We start from the raw sequence: 21,014 nt of genomic DNA, 5'->3' as shown, positions 1-21,014 counted from the left end.
TGATTCCGAATTTATGAACAATCTAACATAAGCAATAGCTTCTTAACAATAATTGGGGCTAATCTAGAATACTCTGCAAAACCAGGAACTGAAATCCATTTTCTGTACCGCTTGTTCCCAAGGAGTCATCTTTTTAAATTCCAAGTTCCAACAACACTCCCTATACGCACACGCACGCACACACGCATGCATGCACGCACGCACACACAAACACACACACACACACACACACACACAAGCACTTGCCTGAGCTAAGGATGCATCACTACAACAGATGGAGCATAATTTTATCCATGGCGAATGTGTGGGCAGAGCATCGTGTACATTATGGCTGCAATTTGTTATTTGTCTGATGCCACATTCTAGTCACGATGTAGAGGTATACTCTTGCCAACCTGTTGCTTTGCAAAGATTTGTGTTGTCTCTTTCTGAGGCAATAAAGACGAAATTACACAATGTCTGGCAAGCAGAGACGTCGGAGTCTGTCTAGAACGTGTTGTGAGAGGGTTCTAATGAGGTCTTGTGGAGAAATGGGACCACTAACCTGTCTCCAACAATGACAGCAAGACTTCTTTCTTTTAAGACCTGGTTATAAATAATGTCTTTGCATACACAAGACGCACAGTGTAACACAGAGCAGTAATACAGTGTCACATGCAGCTTGTTGCTACAGGAGCTTGTGCACTGAAGTATAACAGTCACACTGAATGTGACAAAATGTACTGCGTAATCTATGCAATTTATTTAAATGTATGCGATGTGTGTAAGTGGAGGTGGTCTTAGGCACAAATGTAGGCCAAAAAAAACCTGTTTAATTTTATGTTTGTAGTGGTGAAATGTTATCATTCGGTCCACCTCCACATCCATTACCCACACCGCCTGAAATGAGGCTGAGTCTTTCATTACTGTACTTGACCATATTCAACTGGCCTTTTCAAGGGATTTACCCTGGCATCAGGTCGAGGTCTGGGTCTCGGTCCAGGTATAGAGAGGATGGCTAATGCCAACATGCTGACAGCAGCTGGAGAGAGTCAGCAGATGTAAATTATCAAGTGTACTGTTTGGTTCATTAGCTGCTCTTTCACTTGCACCAAACACAGCTGTTGCCTGGCCTACAGAGCAAAGTGGCATGTGTGTATGTGAATGAGAGAGCGAGAGAGAGAGAGAGAGAGAGAGAGAGAGAGAGAGAGAGAGAGAGAGAGAGAGATTACTCTCCAAACATATCTATGTACATATAGTACTGTTATTAATCTGTAATGTTGTTTGCTTCAGCAAGATTTTCAACCCATTGTTCCCACTATCTAAGACATGTTCGTGTCTAATATGTATGCAGATTGTTGTACCCTCAGAACGAATATTTATTCAGAGCCAAGGTTTGCTGTAATTAACAGGAAGGTGACTGGGGGGGATTCTATTATCGCTCTCTCTGGAGTCATGCATGGCTCTACAAGTCACAGGTCAACTGCTTATGTTATGGAGATGTTTTGTCCACAACTGGTCATTTGCTATATGTGTGTGTGCATGTTTTCAAGACACTGTGCTGTGCAAAAGGCATAGGCCAACAGCAGATTGTTTTAGAGGTGCCACGCACAATGGCAATCAGTAAGAGTGTAGACCTCCAACAAGCCCAAAACAAAAAAAGTCTGACATATAGTATTTATTTATTTATTTATTTTTACATAATTTTTATTTATTTATTTGTCCATTTGATTTTTAGTTAGCCAGATGCTACTTCATTTGAGTAGGATGAACAGATGGGCAATGGCATTATATTTCGGGTAATGTGAACGTTTCTGTTGCAGCCATTATGACTCAGATTGTGAAAACACATGATCTTCGTCCTATGATGACACTAACCAAATATTTTGGGCTGAAACGTTTATCGTAAACCAAGGGTTGTCAACTGGTGGTCGGTGGTTCTCTCGTGGCCCGCGCTGGTATTGCAGGTGGTCCGCAAAATTGGAAATGGAAAAATAACATTTTTAAAAATAAAGTGGATTCATTATTTAAACTTGATTTATTTTCCAGCTAATTTTGTGAATCATTTACCCATCTTTAAGTCAAATGTAGCTGAAATTTCCAAAATAGACATACAGATGCAAAGAAATAGGTTATATAGGTCTATCCTTCGGTGCAAAATAAATGAATATTCCGCCAAAGCAGTGGTCCCCGAGTTGCTTCTTGGTTATAATGGTGGTCCCTTGGACCAAACCAGTTGAAAACGCCTGGTTTAAACCACTAAAGCTAATAATGGCACATGTACTTACATGCCCCCCAACTCTAAGGGTTTATAATTGACCTCCAACATATGAACAATGAACTAAATTTAGAAAATAAAATAAAAAGTTAGTCAGCGATGTGAGGAGGAAGCCAACATCAACAATGTTTTGGTTGAAGTCCCTCCAGTCTAATTAAGTGAAGAAGCCAAAGATGCTTATGAAGCTTTCAAGTCACCGTGTGACACCCACTAAAGAGCAATTGACTGAGAGAATGGTGACAGCGTGGATAGACGGAGCCACAGAAGAATATGCCATTAGAGTATTTATCCTGAATCTGCAGCGTTTGCACAGATGACATCTTAATGAGCAGAGCGCTATGATACATTTCAATCTCAACTCCTCAGTATCTCTGGAGTACAGTGCACTGTTGCTTTTGTCTAATAGTTTTCCCTTCATACACCATCAGGCAAGTCACATATTAGGAGACATAAAGGGACCAGGTACAGCAATCCGATGTCGGACGTCAGGAGGCGTCTGGGCGTCGGATTGAGACATCTGATTAAAGTATCCATCACTGTGGTAACATTGGATATCATTGGGAAGCATCTGGCAAATTCAGCAAGTTGAATCGGCATCATAAGTCATGACATTTGATCATTCAGATTTGCTGTTAGCTAGCAAATCAGCATACGGAGCAAGAACAGCAAGTGATGAATGTGAATGAATTATTAGTGAAGGAAAGTCTTGAGAATATTGCTCATTGTCTTGCAAGTACGAGAGTAATGCTGGACAATTTATCTACTGCACACGTACTTCATGGTTGGTGTTGCTGTCTGTTGCGGTGTATCTCCGTCATTTTTTACAGTGCAGTGTGCAGAGTCAGGCTGATGCCACATGTGGAAGGTAATGTTCAACTATAAAAAGTATTTTTCGCTTTTGTAAAACGTCTTTATTACACTAGGTAAAATGAATGCCAATAATGTGTTCCAAAAAATATGGATCATGCGATGCCTGAAATTGAGAAAAAAAAAATGTGCCTCACTATACGAAAACTCAATGAACAGTTTAAAATGCTTTTAACACCACCCTCACTCCCTTAATGCATTGCGTTGTTCAAACATGTCTTCATTTGTACCACTAGGAGCTTTCAAGTGTCCCAGACATGTGCCAGAGCTGGCACTGCAGCCCATCACCCACAGTGTACCACAATAAGCAGTAATACAACATTTCATAACAATTTTCATTTGCGCTGCTTTTATTTGTTTCCTTTTTGTTGCTCCTGCATATGCACATCTCATCCAAAAAAACACTGCTGAATATAAAAAAGAAAAACTACCCGTGCCTTTAGAGGCTAAGTGGCTCTCTCCAAACAATCCTGCAAATTGCCTACAACCTTACAAGACCACGGTGCGGGAGTTCAATCTCTGGAGGCTTGGCGATTTAGTCAGAGCGATAGAACTATGTTCAGTCTGCATGAGCTGCCAGCCAATCTGTTAATTAGGCATGCTAATGGTTGTAATTGTAGCTGGTGGTGAACCCAGCTGTTGAGGTAAATGCTAGGTTTAGTCCACTGGTTGTCAAGGTTCATCATGTGTGTCCATATACTGTATAGTGTCTCAAGTGTATGCTCACGTATGAAGAGATGGGAATAATTCAGTCCATCCAGATTGCAGATAGAAAAAAAGACCAGTTAAGATAATAAATAAGCTATACCATTCCTAGTGGGAGTCGACTTTCAATCATCTGTTTATGTTTTCTTAATTTCATCAGGTCAAATGGAAGCCACAGTAGTTTTAATATACATAAAGACACTTATAAAATAAAATAGTTTTTACAATGCTGAGTATCATAACACATTCCTGCATTATCTGTTTTTGAGACGGTGCATATGAGCTTACAATGAGCACCACTTTAATATACAAATATCATATAACACACCCAGATATGACGATGATTCAAACATCACAAGAAGGTGTAATATGCACTCACAGAATCGTCTTTTCACAGACCATATTAAAGAAATACAGTAAGAACTTTAGGCAGGACACCTGAAAACCTGCTGTGGTACCAGACAATTGTCACAGTGAGTTGAAATGACCCATATCTAAGGAAATTAGCTGACTGAAGTTTTGCCGTAGGCGATTGGCTTCAAGGCAGCCCGCTGCTGAACAGATTATAAGCACAATCATGTTTGCTTCTGTTGTTTCAAAAATGTTGAGACAAACGAAAAATGTTTTTTTGTCCCTGTCACCTCTCACTTTGCCTGTACCCTCCTCTTCATGTCCCGTTTTTACTTGTCTTTCATATACACCACAAAAAGATAAATCAGTCATCACAATGTGTGTGCTAATTAATCTGTTTGCTTATATTCTTCCTAGAGCGTGCAACATAAACTGCATGGCAATTGAATGCATTTGGCAGATCCAATCTTGGGTGTGCCCAGTTAGGAAAGCTTCCAAATCTGTTTCTGTGAGCAATCAAGTTTACAAGCGTTTTTGAATGTGTAAATCAGGCTGTCTGAGATACTCAAAGAACTCAACTTACATTTCATGTGATGTCATACACTAATTTTGTTGGACATTGCAATGACAATAAAGATTTTAATTGTATATGGACGCTTATTGCTGTGCTTTTATGTCTTGCATAAAAAGCACAGGTTTTCTTCCCATCACAAGACTCTACTATGATGTCAAACCTTTTGGGGTAATAGACCACTGACTCAAATCATTTTCATCGTCTTTCATTCTGTGTTTACCACTTCAATTATTGATATTGTGTTGCTGTAATAATGGGATATGATGCACAGTGTGATTAAGGCGTATTTTGAATTGTAGCTGATTATACAAGAGCTGTGTTGGATAGCATATAAATGCCACTATTGAAATGTAGATACGCAATGTTGCATTCACCATGATAAAAAAAAAGAAAAAATCCTTCATCCTCCATTCTTATTACAGCTCAGTGTGCAGGACAGAATAGGTTGTAATAAAATCATAGGGCAGTTAATGCTCTTGTTTGTTTGAAAACCCCATGCAATGGCTCCAACATTGAGCTGTTGAACCGTTTAAGGACTAAGGATTACACATTTGCTGGTTTGCACTAGTCTCTTTAAACTCCTGGCAGGCATAGTGAATGTTCGTAGAACCAATAGTGCGTAAAAATCTCACTGTACAACAGGGGTGTCAAACTCATTTTTTTCGCAGGTCGCATTGTAGTCATAGCTTCTTTCGGAGGACCATTATGACTGTCAACCCAAATAAATGTATGAGCACCTCATATTATATACAGTAAAAGCTACAAAACAAACTGACAAATAACTCGTTTTCAAATCAGACGAGTAAAAACTGGTCAAATATTAAAAAAAAAAAAACATTAATAAAAGTGAAGACAATTTTCAATTCTAGTAATGACACACGAATTTCATGCACAATTTGTCTTCACGAGCCACATAAAATGATGTGGCGGGCCGTATCTGGCTCCCGGGCCTTGAGTTTTACACGTGTGCTGTAGACGATAGGTATTATTATTGCTACTGAGCACTGCTGCTTCTCACTAAATAATATGACATGCGAAGCAATTTGCAAAAGTCGAACTGAACCGTTTTTCGAATCCCACTCCCCCCCTTGTGTGTGCTTGTGGAATTTCAATCAGCTTTACGTGGGTGGTATATTCCTTTACCCAATCTGAACATTCGCCATGTGTAAATTTTCATTTGAATAGCCGGGTTACATCCCGTCTGCTCATGCTCTTTCTTGACGTAAATAAACAAATAAACAAATAGGAACTACTGTGCTAAATAGACATGAACTCCATGTTGACAAATCATCTGATGTTTACCTGTTGTGTCGTATGTCTGTTACGGTAGTATCAAATGTAAACGTCAGATCAGAACACATAATATAGTGGGAAACGTAATTTCAATCTCTTTGTGTGTCTTGACGTGAAGAAATTGACAGTAAAGCATACTTTGACTTTGACTTTGATAATATGTCACATTTAAACAGGTGGATTTTCATTCAAAATGTTTTACATTGTAATGGGAGAAAAAAGTCTATATGGCTATTGACGTTTTAACTCAAACTTCAGTCAATAAGCACTATAAGGCACACTGGATTATAAATTCAATCAATCAATCAACCAATCAACCAATCAATCAATCAATCAATCAATCAATCAATATAAGGTGTTCTGCATTATAAGGTGGATTTTGGAGTAAATTTTAAGTTTTTAAGTGTGCTTTATAGTGCGGAAGATACGGTAATTTTAGACTCTTGTCCATGAACTACAGAGAAATGATTGTGGCTTTGAAAGAGTGAAGTGAGTTTTAAACAAGGAGAGGTGATATTATGCTACTGTTCTAAAATGGATGAATGGGAGTATGTGTATCTCGAAACACAGGCAGATCTTCTACTAGTCTCTTACAAAAACTGTGAAGTGGGAAAAATAACCCTCTGAACCTGTGACCTTGATAGTGCTATAAATTGAAGGTTTATGCACTGGAGACTTTCACAGGTACTTAAGACAACTGGAAAGAGATGGAGGACACTGCAACTGTATAAGATCAGAATATTTTTCCCCACCTTGGTTTCAGTATATCTTGTGATAATTTGGAATTAGTTTTATGTACTCTAATAGATTAATTACTCATGTCTGTTTTGCGCTTGACCCAGATAGTTCCAAGGCAAATTACAATGATTTTTATTTGCGAAGGTTTGACAAAATATTTCTCCATTTTCAACACAAAATCCCACTTATTCAAAATTACATCCTCAAGGGACTCAGTATGAATCATAATTAATATATTGGGGATCTATTCATTTCCCCTCATTTGACTGACAGTTTACCAGAATGTCTTAATATTTTAGGGCTTCAGGTTCCTCATGGTGAGATGCACAGGGGTGACTTCATTCGGATTATTCACGCTTGCAGTTTGGCTGATAAATATTGTGCACCTTTGCTCAGGTTCTCTTAACATTCATACTAGCATATTCATCGTCAGACCAAAATTGCCCATTAAGAAAAATATTTGATTATTACCTTGAAGAATTTACAATGGTAGACAATTTTCATTGCAAGTTAAAGCAAGACTGGAGAAGCAAAATGTGCAAAATTATGTTCATGGAGGCTAAATAGATAGAAAATAAATTTGGGTAATTCTTCTAAGACCATTATTGGAACCATTAAGGTGGAGTTTATATGATAGTTTGGTCTTTAATAATTGAGCCCCGAGGCCATTTTAGCTTGGGGTTCCCATTCCTGTTAATCTCTGGCATACAAACACTATAGCTATTATCTGAAACACACCAGAGTTCACTTGCAAGCGGACGGAGACCAACCATTCCAGTTTTCGTGTATAGTGTACACTAGCATTCTTTTAATGGTTGAATATTTAAGTTACATGAGCAAACCAATAGCACTTGAGGTTTTTTTTTTTTTTTAACCCACTCAAACCTGTCAATTTGAACAGAGCCCAAAACAAAAAAAGATGTAAGTTTGACATGTTTTTATCTCATACTAGCTTACAAAGTCAATCATCTCATATTCCCTGTTGTGTCTGACATTGGTGGAGGTGGAAAACAATGTTTGCATCTAAGTTAGCCATGATTTTCTCTCGCAACAGTTTACAAGGTCAATAATTTTATATTCTCTGTTGTGTCTGACATTGGTGGGGGTGGACAGAGAAAGCTTCCCCATTGCTAAGGCATCCTTTGATATGAGACATTTCTATTACTCTATTATGTCTATAGGTCCTAGAGGCAGAACAACTAAGACAAGGAATGGGGGCAGCAGATGCAAATGACCCCCCTCCGGCCATTGTTTCCATTCTGTGAGAGAAGGGGAAACCTAACGTAGAGAAAAGTGAATAGGTTACATTTTGTCCTACAACACTTAATGTGGAGGTACTTCAGAAAAAGGTGACCATAAAGTCAGAGATATGCCGACCTCTCCACCTGATAATGATGGACTCGGGGAGGAGAGGAAATGTGGGAGAAATAAGTGGCTACCTACACAGAAATGCAGTCATTATAGGGATAGGGATTCGGTGTTGCATGTTCTTTGCAGCTTAGTCCAGCATTCCACTAATAGCACTGGCACGTAGCCCACTAGTAGGCAGCGCATTTCCTCTCCATGTAAAAACATCTAAACAAAAAATGGCTTTTCGCTCAGCCTCCCATGTTGAAGAAAACAGCATGGAAACTGGCAACAGAGGCCATTAGCAAGCAGGAAACTTTGCCATACAGATGGAGACTTTTTCACCTTTTGTGGTTGTTTACGCTTTAGTTGACAAGAGTCACAAAGATTCTTTTTTAAAGAATGCTTGTAAAGCTATGGAGGGAAAGTAGCATTATTGTTGAAACTAAGCCTGGGTGAGATGTGGTGGGTGCAGATGACATGGAGGTGGCAAGAAGCCTGCTAGGCTTTCAAGGGCTTCTGATAGTTGAGCTATCATCATGCCCCCCCTGCAAAAAGGACATTATGGTCATGCTTCTTAGGCCATTGTGCAGAGAGGTGGTGCGTTCAAAGAAATTGTGACAGCCTTTTCAGTGCATAATTTGATGTAAAGTCAGCTAATGTCAGTGTCACAACTATTTGTTCCGAATGTATATCGTGGGTGTTATGCTAGAAATACCTGTCTGCTCATCAGTCCACTGAGGAAGGATAATGATACTAGGATTGATCTGTTTTTACTTGGCAAATGCATGTACAGAAATAAATCATATGATTGAAATGTAAATCTTGTTATTGTGTGAATATCTCACAAGTCCTGAGGCGATTCTTATTCAACTGGCTTGTTGTATCCAAAATGATATTAACGGTGCTTCCATTAGCTCAGTTTGCTTACAGAACATTATTGCTGATCAAAGTTGATTGTGGTGGAACAAAAGCTCTCATTGCAATGCGGCACGGGCTCACTTGGGAGGGTTTTGACGGCCATTAGTTGATATGTCATTTTATTTCCTAGTGTATTCATGTATTTATGCATGCATCCTGTCTGTGCATGATCGAAATTTGTGTCACTGAGTTTGTTCATAGAGCATGTCAGGTATTATAATTAGCATAGCTGCCATAACCAATAAAGAGCCACATAGATATACCCAAGACGACTACAATAATCACTAGTCTTTGTCTTGACCTTTTGAGTGTTTCATGCATTGTGCTGAGTGCATTGGATTTCAGAATACCTTGAAACACACTTGCATAAAAGGCTTATTTCTTAGAAAGCAGGTACATAAATACATAGGTAAAGAAAAAGGCTGACTGACATTCAAGAGGGTAATGTGTTGTTCAATTCAGAATGAACTGACTGAAATCTTACACAGTAAATTTCGCCCAGTACAACAGGAGTCTATTTTAGCCCACTCTGAACACAGAGTAAAAATGAACACTTGGTAGAGAGTAAAATTGAGTTATACTTATTAGTCAACTATTAGTAAAAATGAACACTTGGAAGAGAGTAAAATTGAGTGATACTTATTAGTCAACTATTAGTTTTTTTTTTCCCATTCTTGAAGTATAAGTACATATTACAAGGGGAGTTATACTTGCATAGTGCTTCTTTATTAAAAGAAAAATGTCAAGGGCTGCGATTGGGTGGCGATGAGTTCAGGGTGTATATATTTGAAGAGGGCAGGCTTTCTGTGCACAAAGAAAAAGTCTTAGAATTTTGAATTCAGCTCATGTAAAATGGGAGGAAAAAAAGTGTTTTTATTTCTCTTCATCGTATAGCCAACTGTAGAAATCCACAACATCGAAGGGAGAAGAGGATTTGTGTGTGTAGTAAAGATGAGTGATTTGCAGAAAAATGGGGGCGGTTTAAATCCGGCATGTCTCCTTTTGAATTCGCGTCACTTAATTTAACCTCCTTTTGTTTAATTAACCTCAAATTTCTGAGGTAATTAGGTTTAGATATTAAATACGGATTACTTTTTCTTGCTTTAGGCAGAAGTGTAGATGTGGTTATGCTTTGCATCAGATTAGATCTGATCTGGCATCAGACTGAGCCTGTAGGAAGAATCCAACATTGGAGCGAGTCAACATGTGTGAATTAGAGCAAGGCTGCAGAGGGTTCACATTTTCTTAAACTGCAATTTTCTGTTTCTGAAATGTTGCTTTTGTATGTTCACGCAGCGACTTTTTTGTTTGCCTTGTGAACAATGAATGCCATCAAACTACTGAACAATACAACGGGGGAGCTTGAATCAAAAAGCTATTTTTTATTTGTGGAAAACTAATTAAGGGGAAAAAAACAAGGATCAAGGATTTGTATTATGTTCTTCAGTTATGTTTTTTCACTTTGCTTGTTGATGTATGAAAAGGCTAAAACACTTTTAATTGAATGTGACAAACAATTTTCTTGTATGTGGCTACATCTTGTGTACTTAATTCTGATTTTGTTTGATTTGAGATTCTGATCTCTGTGCTGTAACCAAAATGGGAAAAAAAACACATCAAAGCAGCAGTTTAGTTTTTTTTTTCTTTTAATAAGATCCTATAGGAGTAAAACAGTGCTCTGCTGTATTACTCAGTGACAGAACATGCCACAAGCAGTGTGCTCTGTTCACCTAATCACCAAATCTGTCATGCCAAGCCTCATTAGCCTGATGGGGGATGTATGGCGAGTGGCCCCCGCACTAACCTCCTGTGGCCCACAAATCAATGTTCTCACTGTGTGGGGTGGTGAGGAGGTGTGACGAGAGCCTCCGTCCTATCTGTCAGTCCACAATGCTTTGGGTTAATTACGTAGGCTTAATTATTTAGGTGGAGCTTGCGAATGTTTGATCCACTTGTAAAAATGGAACTAACATAAAGCCACTGTTGAATTGCAACAGCTTCAACAACAACTGTGGTGTGATAAGTGATGCACATCAAGTGGTTTTAAAGCGCAGACCCGGCCGTATATCCCTCCATCCAACAATTCATCCGCCGCTCCTGCTTGATCCTCCACCGCCACTCATCCATATTTGAAATTACAAAAGCCTCTCTTATGGCTGGCTTATCAGCCATTTAATGACAAAGTTCAAATGTGACTCAATCCACACAGCTCAAAAAGCCATTGAAAGCCTCTCGCAGCAGTGGCCACATCAGCTATTCAAAAAAACATTTTTTGCATTTAACAAAAATACATAGGTATATATATGAAATACATACATTGCTCAGCTTTTGAATAGTCAAAAGAAGTTACTTTATGATAGGCTTTTAGATGGTGTGTGTTTAAATGGACAGATGAACATTTTGAATGAAATTGCTGTAATTTTCTGCAAAGAACAAGACTTTTTAAAGTGCCCTTGTTGCGTACCAGTACGATTGCTGCTAAAGAGTCATACAGAGATACTTAAAGCTAAGTGCGTAATAAAATGTAACTATCACAGGCTTCTTTTATTTGAATGTACTGGAAGACAGAAGCATGCAGAGTACTCCAAATTCCACGTGTAGTGATCTTTACTCTGAACCTGAAAGCACTTTCACAGATGTGCCGAATCTCATTTTATGCTTCTCTGCTTCCTTCTCAAAAAGGGACAGCATCATAAGTTTGTCTATATCAATTCTCAGAACTGGGGAAAAAAATGCCAGAGCTCCTAAATCATTTAGTGTGCATCTCGGCAGAAATAGCTTCTTCTTTTACTCTTGATTTCTCTGACTTTGTCTGGTCTCATCACAGATAGCAGCAATTACCATTCCTCGTACTATGCACAGGGGGGATCAAATGATATGAAAAGGAAACCAAGGCATTAAAAAGAAAGAACAAAAAATCAAAAAGCCACTGTTCAACAAATCTGTTCAGTTCAGTTGTTTGTCTGAGTGTGGCTCTGTAAGTTTTGATTATGCCTATAGTTTCAACATACCATCTTTAGGCAGGCAATAGCTAATTCAGTCACAAAAAAACGATGATTCTCTGTCAACCAGACAATTCTCTGTCAACCAATCAGCATTGTATCTACACACTAACTGGACTTCTACCGTTACTAGCAGTCCAAAGAAAAGGTCTTTACAAAAAGGTATTACAGGTCAGACATTTTTGAACACGATGAAAATGTAGATAACAGTGGATATTGTGCCAAATTGAACTGATTAACTTAATTATCCATATGGTAAGTGGAAACAGGGCTAAAGGTGGGATGGCAAAATGTTGCTTCTGTATCAATATATTTGCAGGGTGCTAGTCCCACCTCCCTAAGTGAAAACTTCAACAGCATAATATGTGGCTATATGTATACTCAACTCAAAACAGCATCAGCACAATCATTCAGGACTGCAGTATAATTAACTGGAGAGGCTGACGAGGGATTACGCCAGGAGGGCCGGCGAATTAAAGCTCAGATAATGAGTTGAAGTTTCTTAATTTGTTCTCTCCCATAATTCCAGAATGGATTAGCAGTAACTTTAGTCCCTTCTTCCCACTGATTAGCATGGCTTGCTCACTTTTCTCAGAAGCTCTGAGAGGAGAGTGAAGATGCGCGCACTGGGGGTGCTTGCACATCTTAGGCCTTGACGTGTTTAGTGCTACCAGTAAATGTGCAGTGTTGTTTGAATAACAAAGTCATCACCTGCTTGGGGATAGCAGTCATTGGCTGAAATTAGCAACATGTAGAGTTGGAGAATTATTTACCATTGTTCGGATAAACTCACATTCATTATTATAATAATTTAAAAAAAAAGGCTAAAATGGTTTCACCCGGTACAGCACCTGATGTAAAATAATAAAAATCGGCAGGCCTTGTTTTGGCTCTTTTGCTTCACGGGCCTGTTTTTGAGAGCACCCCGTGGGTGGAAAGCCACACCTCTAGTAACATTTCCCCTCATCAGACTTGTCCTCCCTCACATAAATGTTGCATAGCTGTCTGTCAATAATAAACAAAGTGTAAATGCATGCTAGTCAGATGTTGGGGGGGAACATGTGGAACTGAGTAGGTGTTGAAAATGCATGTTCTCACTGAAAAGCCAGAGTTAGAGAATTTGAACAAATGAATGTATTCATAAAATAATAAAAAAAAAAAAAACTCAACATGGCGTCATTGAAAGGTCTAATCAAATCAGTTATGCTTGATTGCCTCCACACAGCAACAAAATCAATGGTTTCTCTTGGGAGACTAATAAACAGAGAAGCAGCCGCATTGTTTTGTTGATTTAAAGTGGTAAGAAACATGTTTATATTCATAAGCAAGGGCTCCTGAGATTCAGCTACATAAATCTGACCTACAGTATGTCTCATACAGTATCAACTCCCTGTATCAATCAATATAAACTCCATTTAAAGTTGTATGCAATTTTAGCAGAAAGAAATATGGGCATTTAGGGCTTAAAGACGTACAACAGGTAATTGAAAATGTTTGACATTTCATTTCACAGATTATGTATACATGCATTCAAATGCACTGTTTACTTCAGTATGTAAAATCTGCCATAGGCATTTCTTGTATTTGCATACTCACATTGTCCAAATGTCCTGTCAAGTAGGTGAGGGAGAAAACAGACTAATTGTGGCTCGAGAGAGATATTATGGGTTTTTTTTTGTAATCGTGAAGTCACTCCGTCATTTATGTATTATTTAAACTCCACCTCAAAGTGTAAAGATATGAAAGGTGTTTCAATTTCCCCTCGACTTTGAAATGTCACACCCTCACTTGCAACAATGGGTGTTATATTCAACCTTTGCTTAAAATATGTCGTCAACTTTACACCCAATCTATTGTAGAACATGTGATGCGGAAAGGAACTATCACAAATTCTGCAGCTGATTGTGTTTTAACACCTCACATATGAGCGCTGCCTCACAGATGAAATGAGCTTCTCGTTGGTAGACAGCCTTCGACAAATCCCATGGCGACAGTCGTGTGAGTCAGGAATGGGGACAGTGAGTTGGATTGTGACATATTGTGTCACATAGACTCTCAAAACAGAACAAACAGGTTTGTGGAGATCAGTATGATAGTCCTTGGCTGAAGTTGCATTGCACAGCTGCCCGCCTGGAATTGCTTGACTCTATTTATGTAACACGAATATGAAGGCATTTCTTAAGAAAAATACATGGACGCTTATATTTTTTTAAACATGTTCATAGTGGAAGGAGTAACATGTAATATTCTTACTGCTATTATCCAAACACATTTGTAGACTACACAGTATATTTTGGGAGATTTCAAATGGTGTGAGAAAACTGTATACGTGATGGTTACCGAGCCGGCTATAAACACACGCTATTGTGTATGTATAAGTGAGTCTAGCAGAGACTCCTGTTCATAGTATTAAGCGAAGCCTTTCTATACCCCGAGGGCCGTAGTACTGCTGACCTCTGCTGTGACCTCACTTGTGTTGACAGCAACTGCACTTCACACACGCTCCCTGAGGCGCAATGTGCCCACCATCCTTCATAAATGAGACCAGATTAAAGAAGGCTTTAGAGTCCAGTTTGGGTACCACACACACATGCACACACACACGTGCACACATGCACGCACATCATAGTGTGTGCTAATGAAAGACTGAAATTCTGCTTTACACAGACCCTGTTTTCATCTCAGAAAGCAGAAAGAGGCTGCATATCTTAGTGTCACATGTAAAACATCCAATGCGAAGTAAAAGAGTGGTCTTGGTGTTTCTGGATTTGAAATTATCATTTTATTTAAAAAATAGAGACAATAATGTGCTTATTTTAGTGCTACTGTTTATTTCTTGCCCAAACTATGAGTGACATGATAGCCTTCATTGTTTGTACTTTATGTAAAAGTCAAAAATGATTCTATCAGCAATTACAAAAATGATTTCAGTGTGATTTTGATTAAATCTGTAGGACCTAGTGAAACAGGCCATCCTTGAAAACTGGTTAAAGGAAGAAATACTCCTAAAATAGCTTGTTTGTTATTTTTTTACCATTCCTTTTTTGTTTTCACCATATTTTATTCATCCATCCATCCATCCATTTTCTGAACCGCTTAGTCCCCACGAGGGTCGCGGGCGTGCTGGAGCCTATCCCACCCGTCATCGGGCAGTAGGCGGGGGACACCCTGAACTGGTTGCCAGCCAATCGCAGGGCACACAGAGACAGACAACCAATCGCACTCACACTCACACCTAGGGACAATTTGGAGTCTTCAATCGGCCTACCAAGCATGTCTTTGGAATGTGGGAGGAAACCCATATTTTATTCACATTTTAAAAATAATCTGTACCCTGATCACATTAGTACATTTACAATAGATGTTTATGATCTTTTTAGAGACAGCATTGTGGTTATAGAAGGGAATTGGACATCAACAGCAACGTTTATTTGTTTGTCAATAACTGTTTAATTTCACAATAGGTTGGTTCAAGAGTTTCAGCGTGAGTCTAGTTCTTCACGTGAGGAAGAAACCGCCTTCCCTCACTTGTATCTGCATGTGCTTATTATGACAGTTTTATGAAGATCAAACACCCACTTTCCAAGGTTGCTCACAAAGTCATGTCTTTTTTGACATTATCCTTTGTTCTAATCGCTATCAGGGGTAATTGCCATTCTGTAAAACTGACCACAGGTGAGCTGATAACAGGGACAAAAGGTGATTCATTAATAAAATCCAAGTCAGCTCTTTTATGGAGCATGTGGGATGTCTGAGGACTAATTTTACTGGCAAGTATGAGAACAAAGGGCCCTTCACAACATTCATTATTCCATTCCATAATTGATCAAACGCTGCATTTTTCGGGAGGAATCATCTTGGGAGATTTTTATCGACAATTGTTCGCCTTGTGTTTCGCTGATAGTTTGAGTAGATGATAAGAATTGAGCATGATAAGCTGCTTTAGTATACCTGTCAAATGTGTCAGCTCGCCAAACGTGGCCTGAATAGGCGTCTAGATAAATTAATGATTTATTAGAATTTCGGGTCTATTATGCTCTCTTCTTATTACATGGCACTAATTTGTGGTAAAATATTTCAATCTACTGCTATTCACTACAGATACCAAAATCCTCTCCAACTGTGACAGTGAATCGACAAGATTAAAAGTTACAGCTTAGATGTCCACTTGCCTCAGTGGCGCCATGTTCATGATTGGACTCCCTTTGTGAGAACACCCTGTGATTTCCTCTCATAACCATGTAAACCTAATGCTGCGTGACAGGTCTGGTACTCTACTGCCCAAACATATCTGTCATGTTTTGTCATGGTGGCAAAGAAACCAGATGACTCCCACCTCTGTTGCAGGGTGTACTCAATGCTGGCACCCTTACAGCCATGGAAGCATGAAACAGGGATGAGTGAAAACAGGGAACTTGTTCTGAACAGTAGCTTGAGTTTGATCAATATATTTGCAAGACAACGGTTAGCCAAAAAATATTACATTAATTTCACATGAATTTAAAATGAATAGGTTGCATTGTGATCAAATTAAGCAGCTGTTTAATACATGTAAGACACAATGTTTAGCAGCTTCAGAAAAATAAAGATTTAACTGTTTATTATTAACACTTCATGTGGTTGTGAAAGGCAAAATGGGTCATTTTTTTAGTGCTCATGATGAGAGTGCAGAAATAGGTAAGTAGGAAAATTAACTTCATGTGCTGTACATACAATATTGAGGGTAAGATGAAGGCAACACTAATTAGTTGGGGGTCAAAACTCAATATGTTCAGAAATTTCAAACTCAGCATCTCACAAACGTATTCACTGTGTTTTTTATTTTGTTACTAAACCTGGGTTACTTAAAAAAGACTATTTTAAAGTGTGTCTTTAATTTTGGAACTATGTTATTCATAGACTACAAAGTGTAAAAATGTCAGCTTGTGTGTGTGTGTGTTCCCAAGATATTTGGGGGAAAAAACATTTGACATAAACTCCCGAAACAATATTTTTATTAAGTGAAAAGAGCAGTTCAGCAACATATACGATTGACGTAAGAAGCTGCACAAAGATCCGTCTTATGTTCTGAGGATAATTTAACGTATTCAAGTACAAACCTGGCTTTCTATCTTAACCTGAGGATTAAGTTCATGTGAAGCACCTAATTGTGGGAAAGAAATTACAGATACACTTAACAAGCTGTTTGGGCTTATTTAACATGCCGTGCAAAACTATTCTCTTCGATTCACTTCACCCTGGAGTTGTTCAGCTAGTATTTATGTCAACATGAATTGATTCGATCTAACCTAGAAAAATGAAACGAATCAATGAGAAGTCAGCTGGCTTGCACGGCTTGGTGTGTTCCTCTGGGCATTTATGTATCCCTTGGCATCCAAAGTGCAAAATTGACTTCTGGCATCAAAAACCAAAACTCTCTATTAAAAAAAAAAAAAAAAGTTAAGGACTGCTTTATTATTCTCTGGAATGATATATTATCTTTGGCTTTGAATTCACGCTGTAAAAAAAGGAGGGGAGGCGTCTACTTTGTCTTGGTATGCTGGAAATCACGGTTGAGCACATCCGCCTCACAGTGCAGAGGTTGTGGGTTCTATTCCGACTTCAGCCTTCCTGTGTGACGTTTGCATGTTCTCCCGTGCCCGCGTGGGTTTCCTTAGGGTACTCCGGTTTTCTCCCACATTCCAAAAACATGCATGGTAAGCCGCGTGCCTCCAAACTGCCCGTGAATGTCAGTGTGGATGGTTGTTTGTCTATGTGTATCCTGCGATTTGGCTGGCAACCGGTTCAGGGTGCCCCCTGCGTTCTGTTCTCGTGAGGACAAGCAGCTCAGAAAATGGATGGATGGATGGATGCTGGAACCCAAACAATCATACATTACATTGGCAAAAATGCACTAAATATATGCTACTAAAGAAACCGCTACTTTTGATTATTTTTACATGGACTTTCCACTGTGACCTGTAGACTGACTTAATAATGCAAGCATTGACAGCAGGCATTTGAGAAACCAACGCCTGTGGACAATTCCTCAATGTCAACGCTAAGGACCAACAGGGCAGAGACAAAAAAAATGAAGGGAAACACTTGTTCCCACTGGCCAGGCAGCATGAGTGACAGCAGTGAAGTAATGAAAGCCTCTGCCACTCAAGATTTTCTTCCCTGTCATCAGGAATGTGGTGTCTGTCATCACGGCGAGCTGATGACGGGGCACAGGTGGGGCTAAAAGTGGGAATAGCTACGAAGAGCGTTAACTGTGACTGACAGCAAGAAAAAGAGCAATTACAATACCTGCCGAGAGAGTCACTACTGTTGAGAATAAATGAGGAGACAATGTGTATACCTTGAAATCACTCTTTGTCAATGCCTGCAATAATTGTTCACCACCATATTTACCATCTAAAAATAAAACACTTAAAAATAATAATAAAACAAAACCCTTAACATTAAAGCTCAAGTTCAAGCCAGTCAATTGCTTTAACACTCAGACTACAATCCAATCATAGTAAATCGTGTGATATATTATTTAGTTGTGTGGCTCTATATGATATCTGAGTTGTTGTATTACAGTAACAAATGTTGAAGGATGCATTCCTGGTACTTGTTGTTGGACTATTTGTAAAGGTCATCTGAGAACACAGGCAACTCAAGTGTTGCGGGGGAACAACATGGCCCCTCTCCAGGAGAACAAGATGGCAAAGGCAGATGGCCAATTACATCCCATAATGCCTAATTGCAAATGATGAAGCAGGTGTCAAATTAGGCCTACCTACAAATGAGGGGGATTTTAGTTTTGAGAGAAGTTCCGAACTGACATCAGCTAAATTAAGGGAATTTTAGTTTTGAGAGGAGTTCCGAACGGTGTTCATGCATGTAAAATTGGAGTAAAAACCAAAAGTAACAACAAAGGGAGGAAAAACGTGGATGCAATTACCGATTGTTAAAACTGGGAGAGGCTGCATCTGTCTGAGGAAATGAAACATTTTACACCAAGCGTGATTATAGAACTGATTTTATACTTCACAAAATTACTCAAAGTAACACCTTTATGATGATCTAAAACAGCAAATCGTCTTGAATAGTGATTGTTTGTTTTGCCCTCCAGATGTCATTAGTGTCCAGTCCAGCTATCATGATTGGCACTTGCCATTGTAAAATCAAATTATCATTTAGAATTTACTTGTTAACCTGCTGGTACATGACAATAAGGCTGATGAATCTGCATTTTATGATCTCGATGGAGAATGGTGGAAAATGTAGAGGGGAAAAAAAAGGAAAAATCAGAAAATAGCATAAAAATAACATGAAAGTGGTTATCCTGCTCATTTGCAACCTGAATTATCTTGCAAACCAAATAAAATGTTATAAAATATTATCAAAGAAAAAAAACTCAGCATGGCACCTTTTAGATGTCAGCACACCAAGGAGTCCTTGATGCACTGTTAGAAGGTGGGTCTGCATGGCCGTCGTCCCATCCCTCAACACCCCCCCACAGGTCATTGTGTCCTCATTCTCCCCCTCATCCTTCCAAACCCGATTACTGTCTGTCCATCCAGGCGCAGTCACTTTTGTTAATTAGAGCAAACCTTTTTGTCATTGAACATGTATTTCCTCCTTTTTCTCCTACAGTTGACACAGACCCCCGTTAATCTGAAGTGTCTACTCATTATATCTCTCTCCAACCGCTTTGACCTCCATGTGGTGGCAGCTATGACTCCGGTCTATAAATAATGACCTTCCGATTAATGCAGTTTAAATAATTCCCAACAAGATATTCTCAAAACCCATCCAACTGGTCACCATTGACCCGTCAAGCTTCTCTGACCAATTTGCTGGACAACCCTTGTAATTGCACTTGCCACTTTTAAGTTAGAGAGAAAGAAGTGCAGATGACTAAACAGAAGACAATAATATCAGAACAATATTGACTGTTTACGACACAACCTTCACTCATGATTTCACCCCTAAAATAAAGACAAACAATAATCATTTAGAATGTATATTTGATACTTTGTAAACAGATTAGTGGTTAGAATACAAAAACAGGCTGGTAATGCATCTTTAACTTGTTGGGGACAAGATCCAAACTCATTTAGCGCTTTTAACTTGCTTGACTCAAAAACAAAATGCTTTTGTGTTGATATTGTCAATCTTTTCCAAGCTTTTATTTTTGTTTGGCCCTACATTGGCTAAATATTCGCAGCCTGCTAGCTGGGTATGATGTGATAATGACTTTTTAAAAGCCATCAGGCAGCACATTCATTTGCTGTTTACTGTCACCCTTTCCCACCCATTAAGTGTTTGGCCCCATTATTCTGTCTAACAACCAACTATGCTTCCACATTCTGACACAGCCATGTGATAACAAGTTTGCCTTGAGTAAATGAGAGCGCAGAAAATGTTGAAGCAATGCAGAACGAATACACAAAAATGTGGAACTTCCGAGCAACTACTGTAACCAACGGAAAACACAGAGCAATGCCTAGTTAAAAGATGTTGATTGCTTTTTCTCATAGCCAAAGGTTGAATCAATAAAAGCATGGCTTTTTTTTCTCATTTTTTTTTAAAAGCCTGACCCTGTGTCTCTTATGAGACCACTCATATGCTTTTAACGTTCCTCTCTCTATTTTCCCACCCGCTGACGGAGAGCACACAAACAAGTTGATGAAACATTACAGCGTATCGAGGTCACGATGCCTGATCCTTGCTCAACCCGGGTTTTGCTCAAAATCTTACAGGTGAAACTTTGGGAATTTGGGCTGCGCAGTTCAAATACACAGAAGCTAAGGAATGAAAAACTGGTTGTTTCATGACCTCTGTGTCAGAATAGGTAGCTGGAGGATGTAGAAAAAGACAAGTAGAGAGTAGTTTGAAACTTTTTTATACTACTGAATGTATGAAGACGAGTGATAGGTGTTGAGATGGTATCAGCTGGGAAAAGAGACAAACACCTCAGTCAAAA

General features: G+C 38.9%; 1 protein-coding gene across 4 annotated transcripts in view; it reads left to right on the top strand.

Annotated features, from left to right (window-relative positions):
• kirrel3b (kirre like nephrin family adhesion molecule 3b) overlaps nt 1–21,014 on the top strand; it is a 259,565-nt gene that overhangs the window by 158,751 nt on the left and 79,800 nt on the right. The window lies entirely within an intron of this gene.

The sequence above is a fragment of the Syngnathus floridae genome, chromosome 7, assembly GCF_059516105.1.
Source record: "Syngnathus floridae isolate MCC-2025c chromosome 7, RoL_Sflo_1.0, whole genome shotgun sequence".
NCBI lineage: Eukaryota > Metazoa > Chordata > Actinopteri > Syngnathiformes > Syngnathidae > Syngnathus > Syngnathus floridae.
Note: the sequence above shows the minus strand (reverse complement) of the source record. Positions and strands in the feature narration are given on the sequence as shown.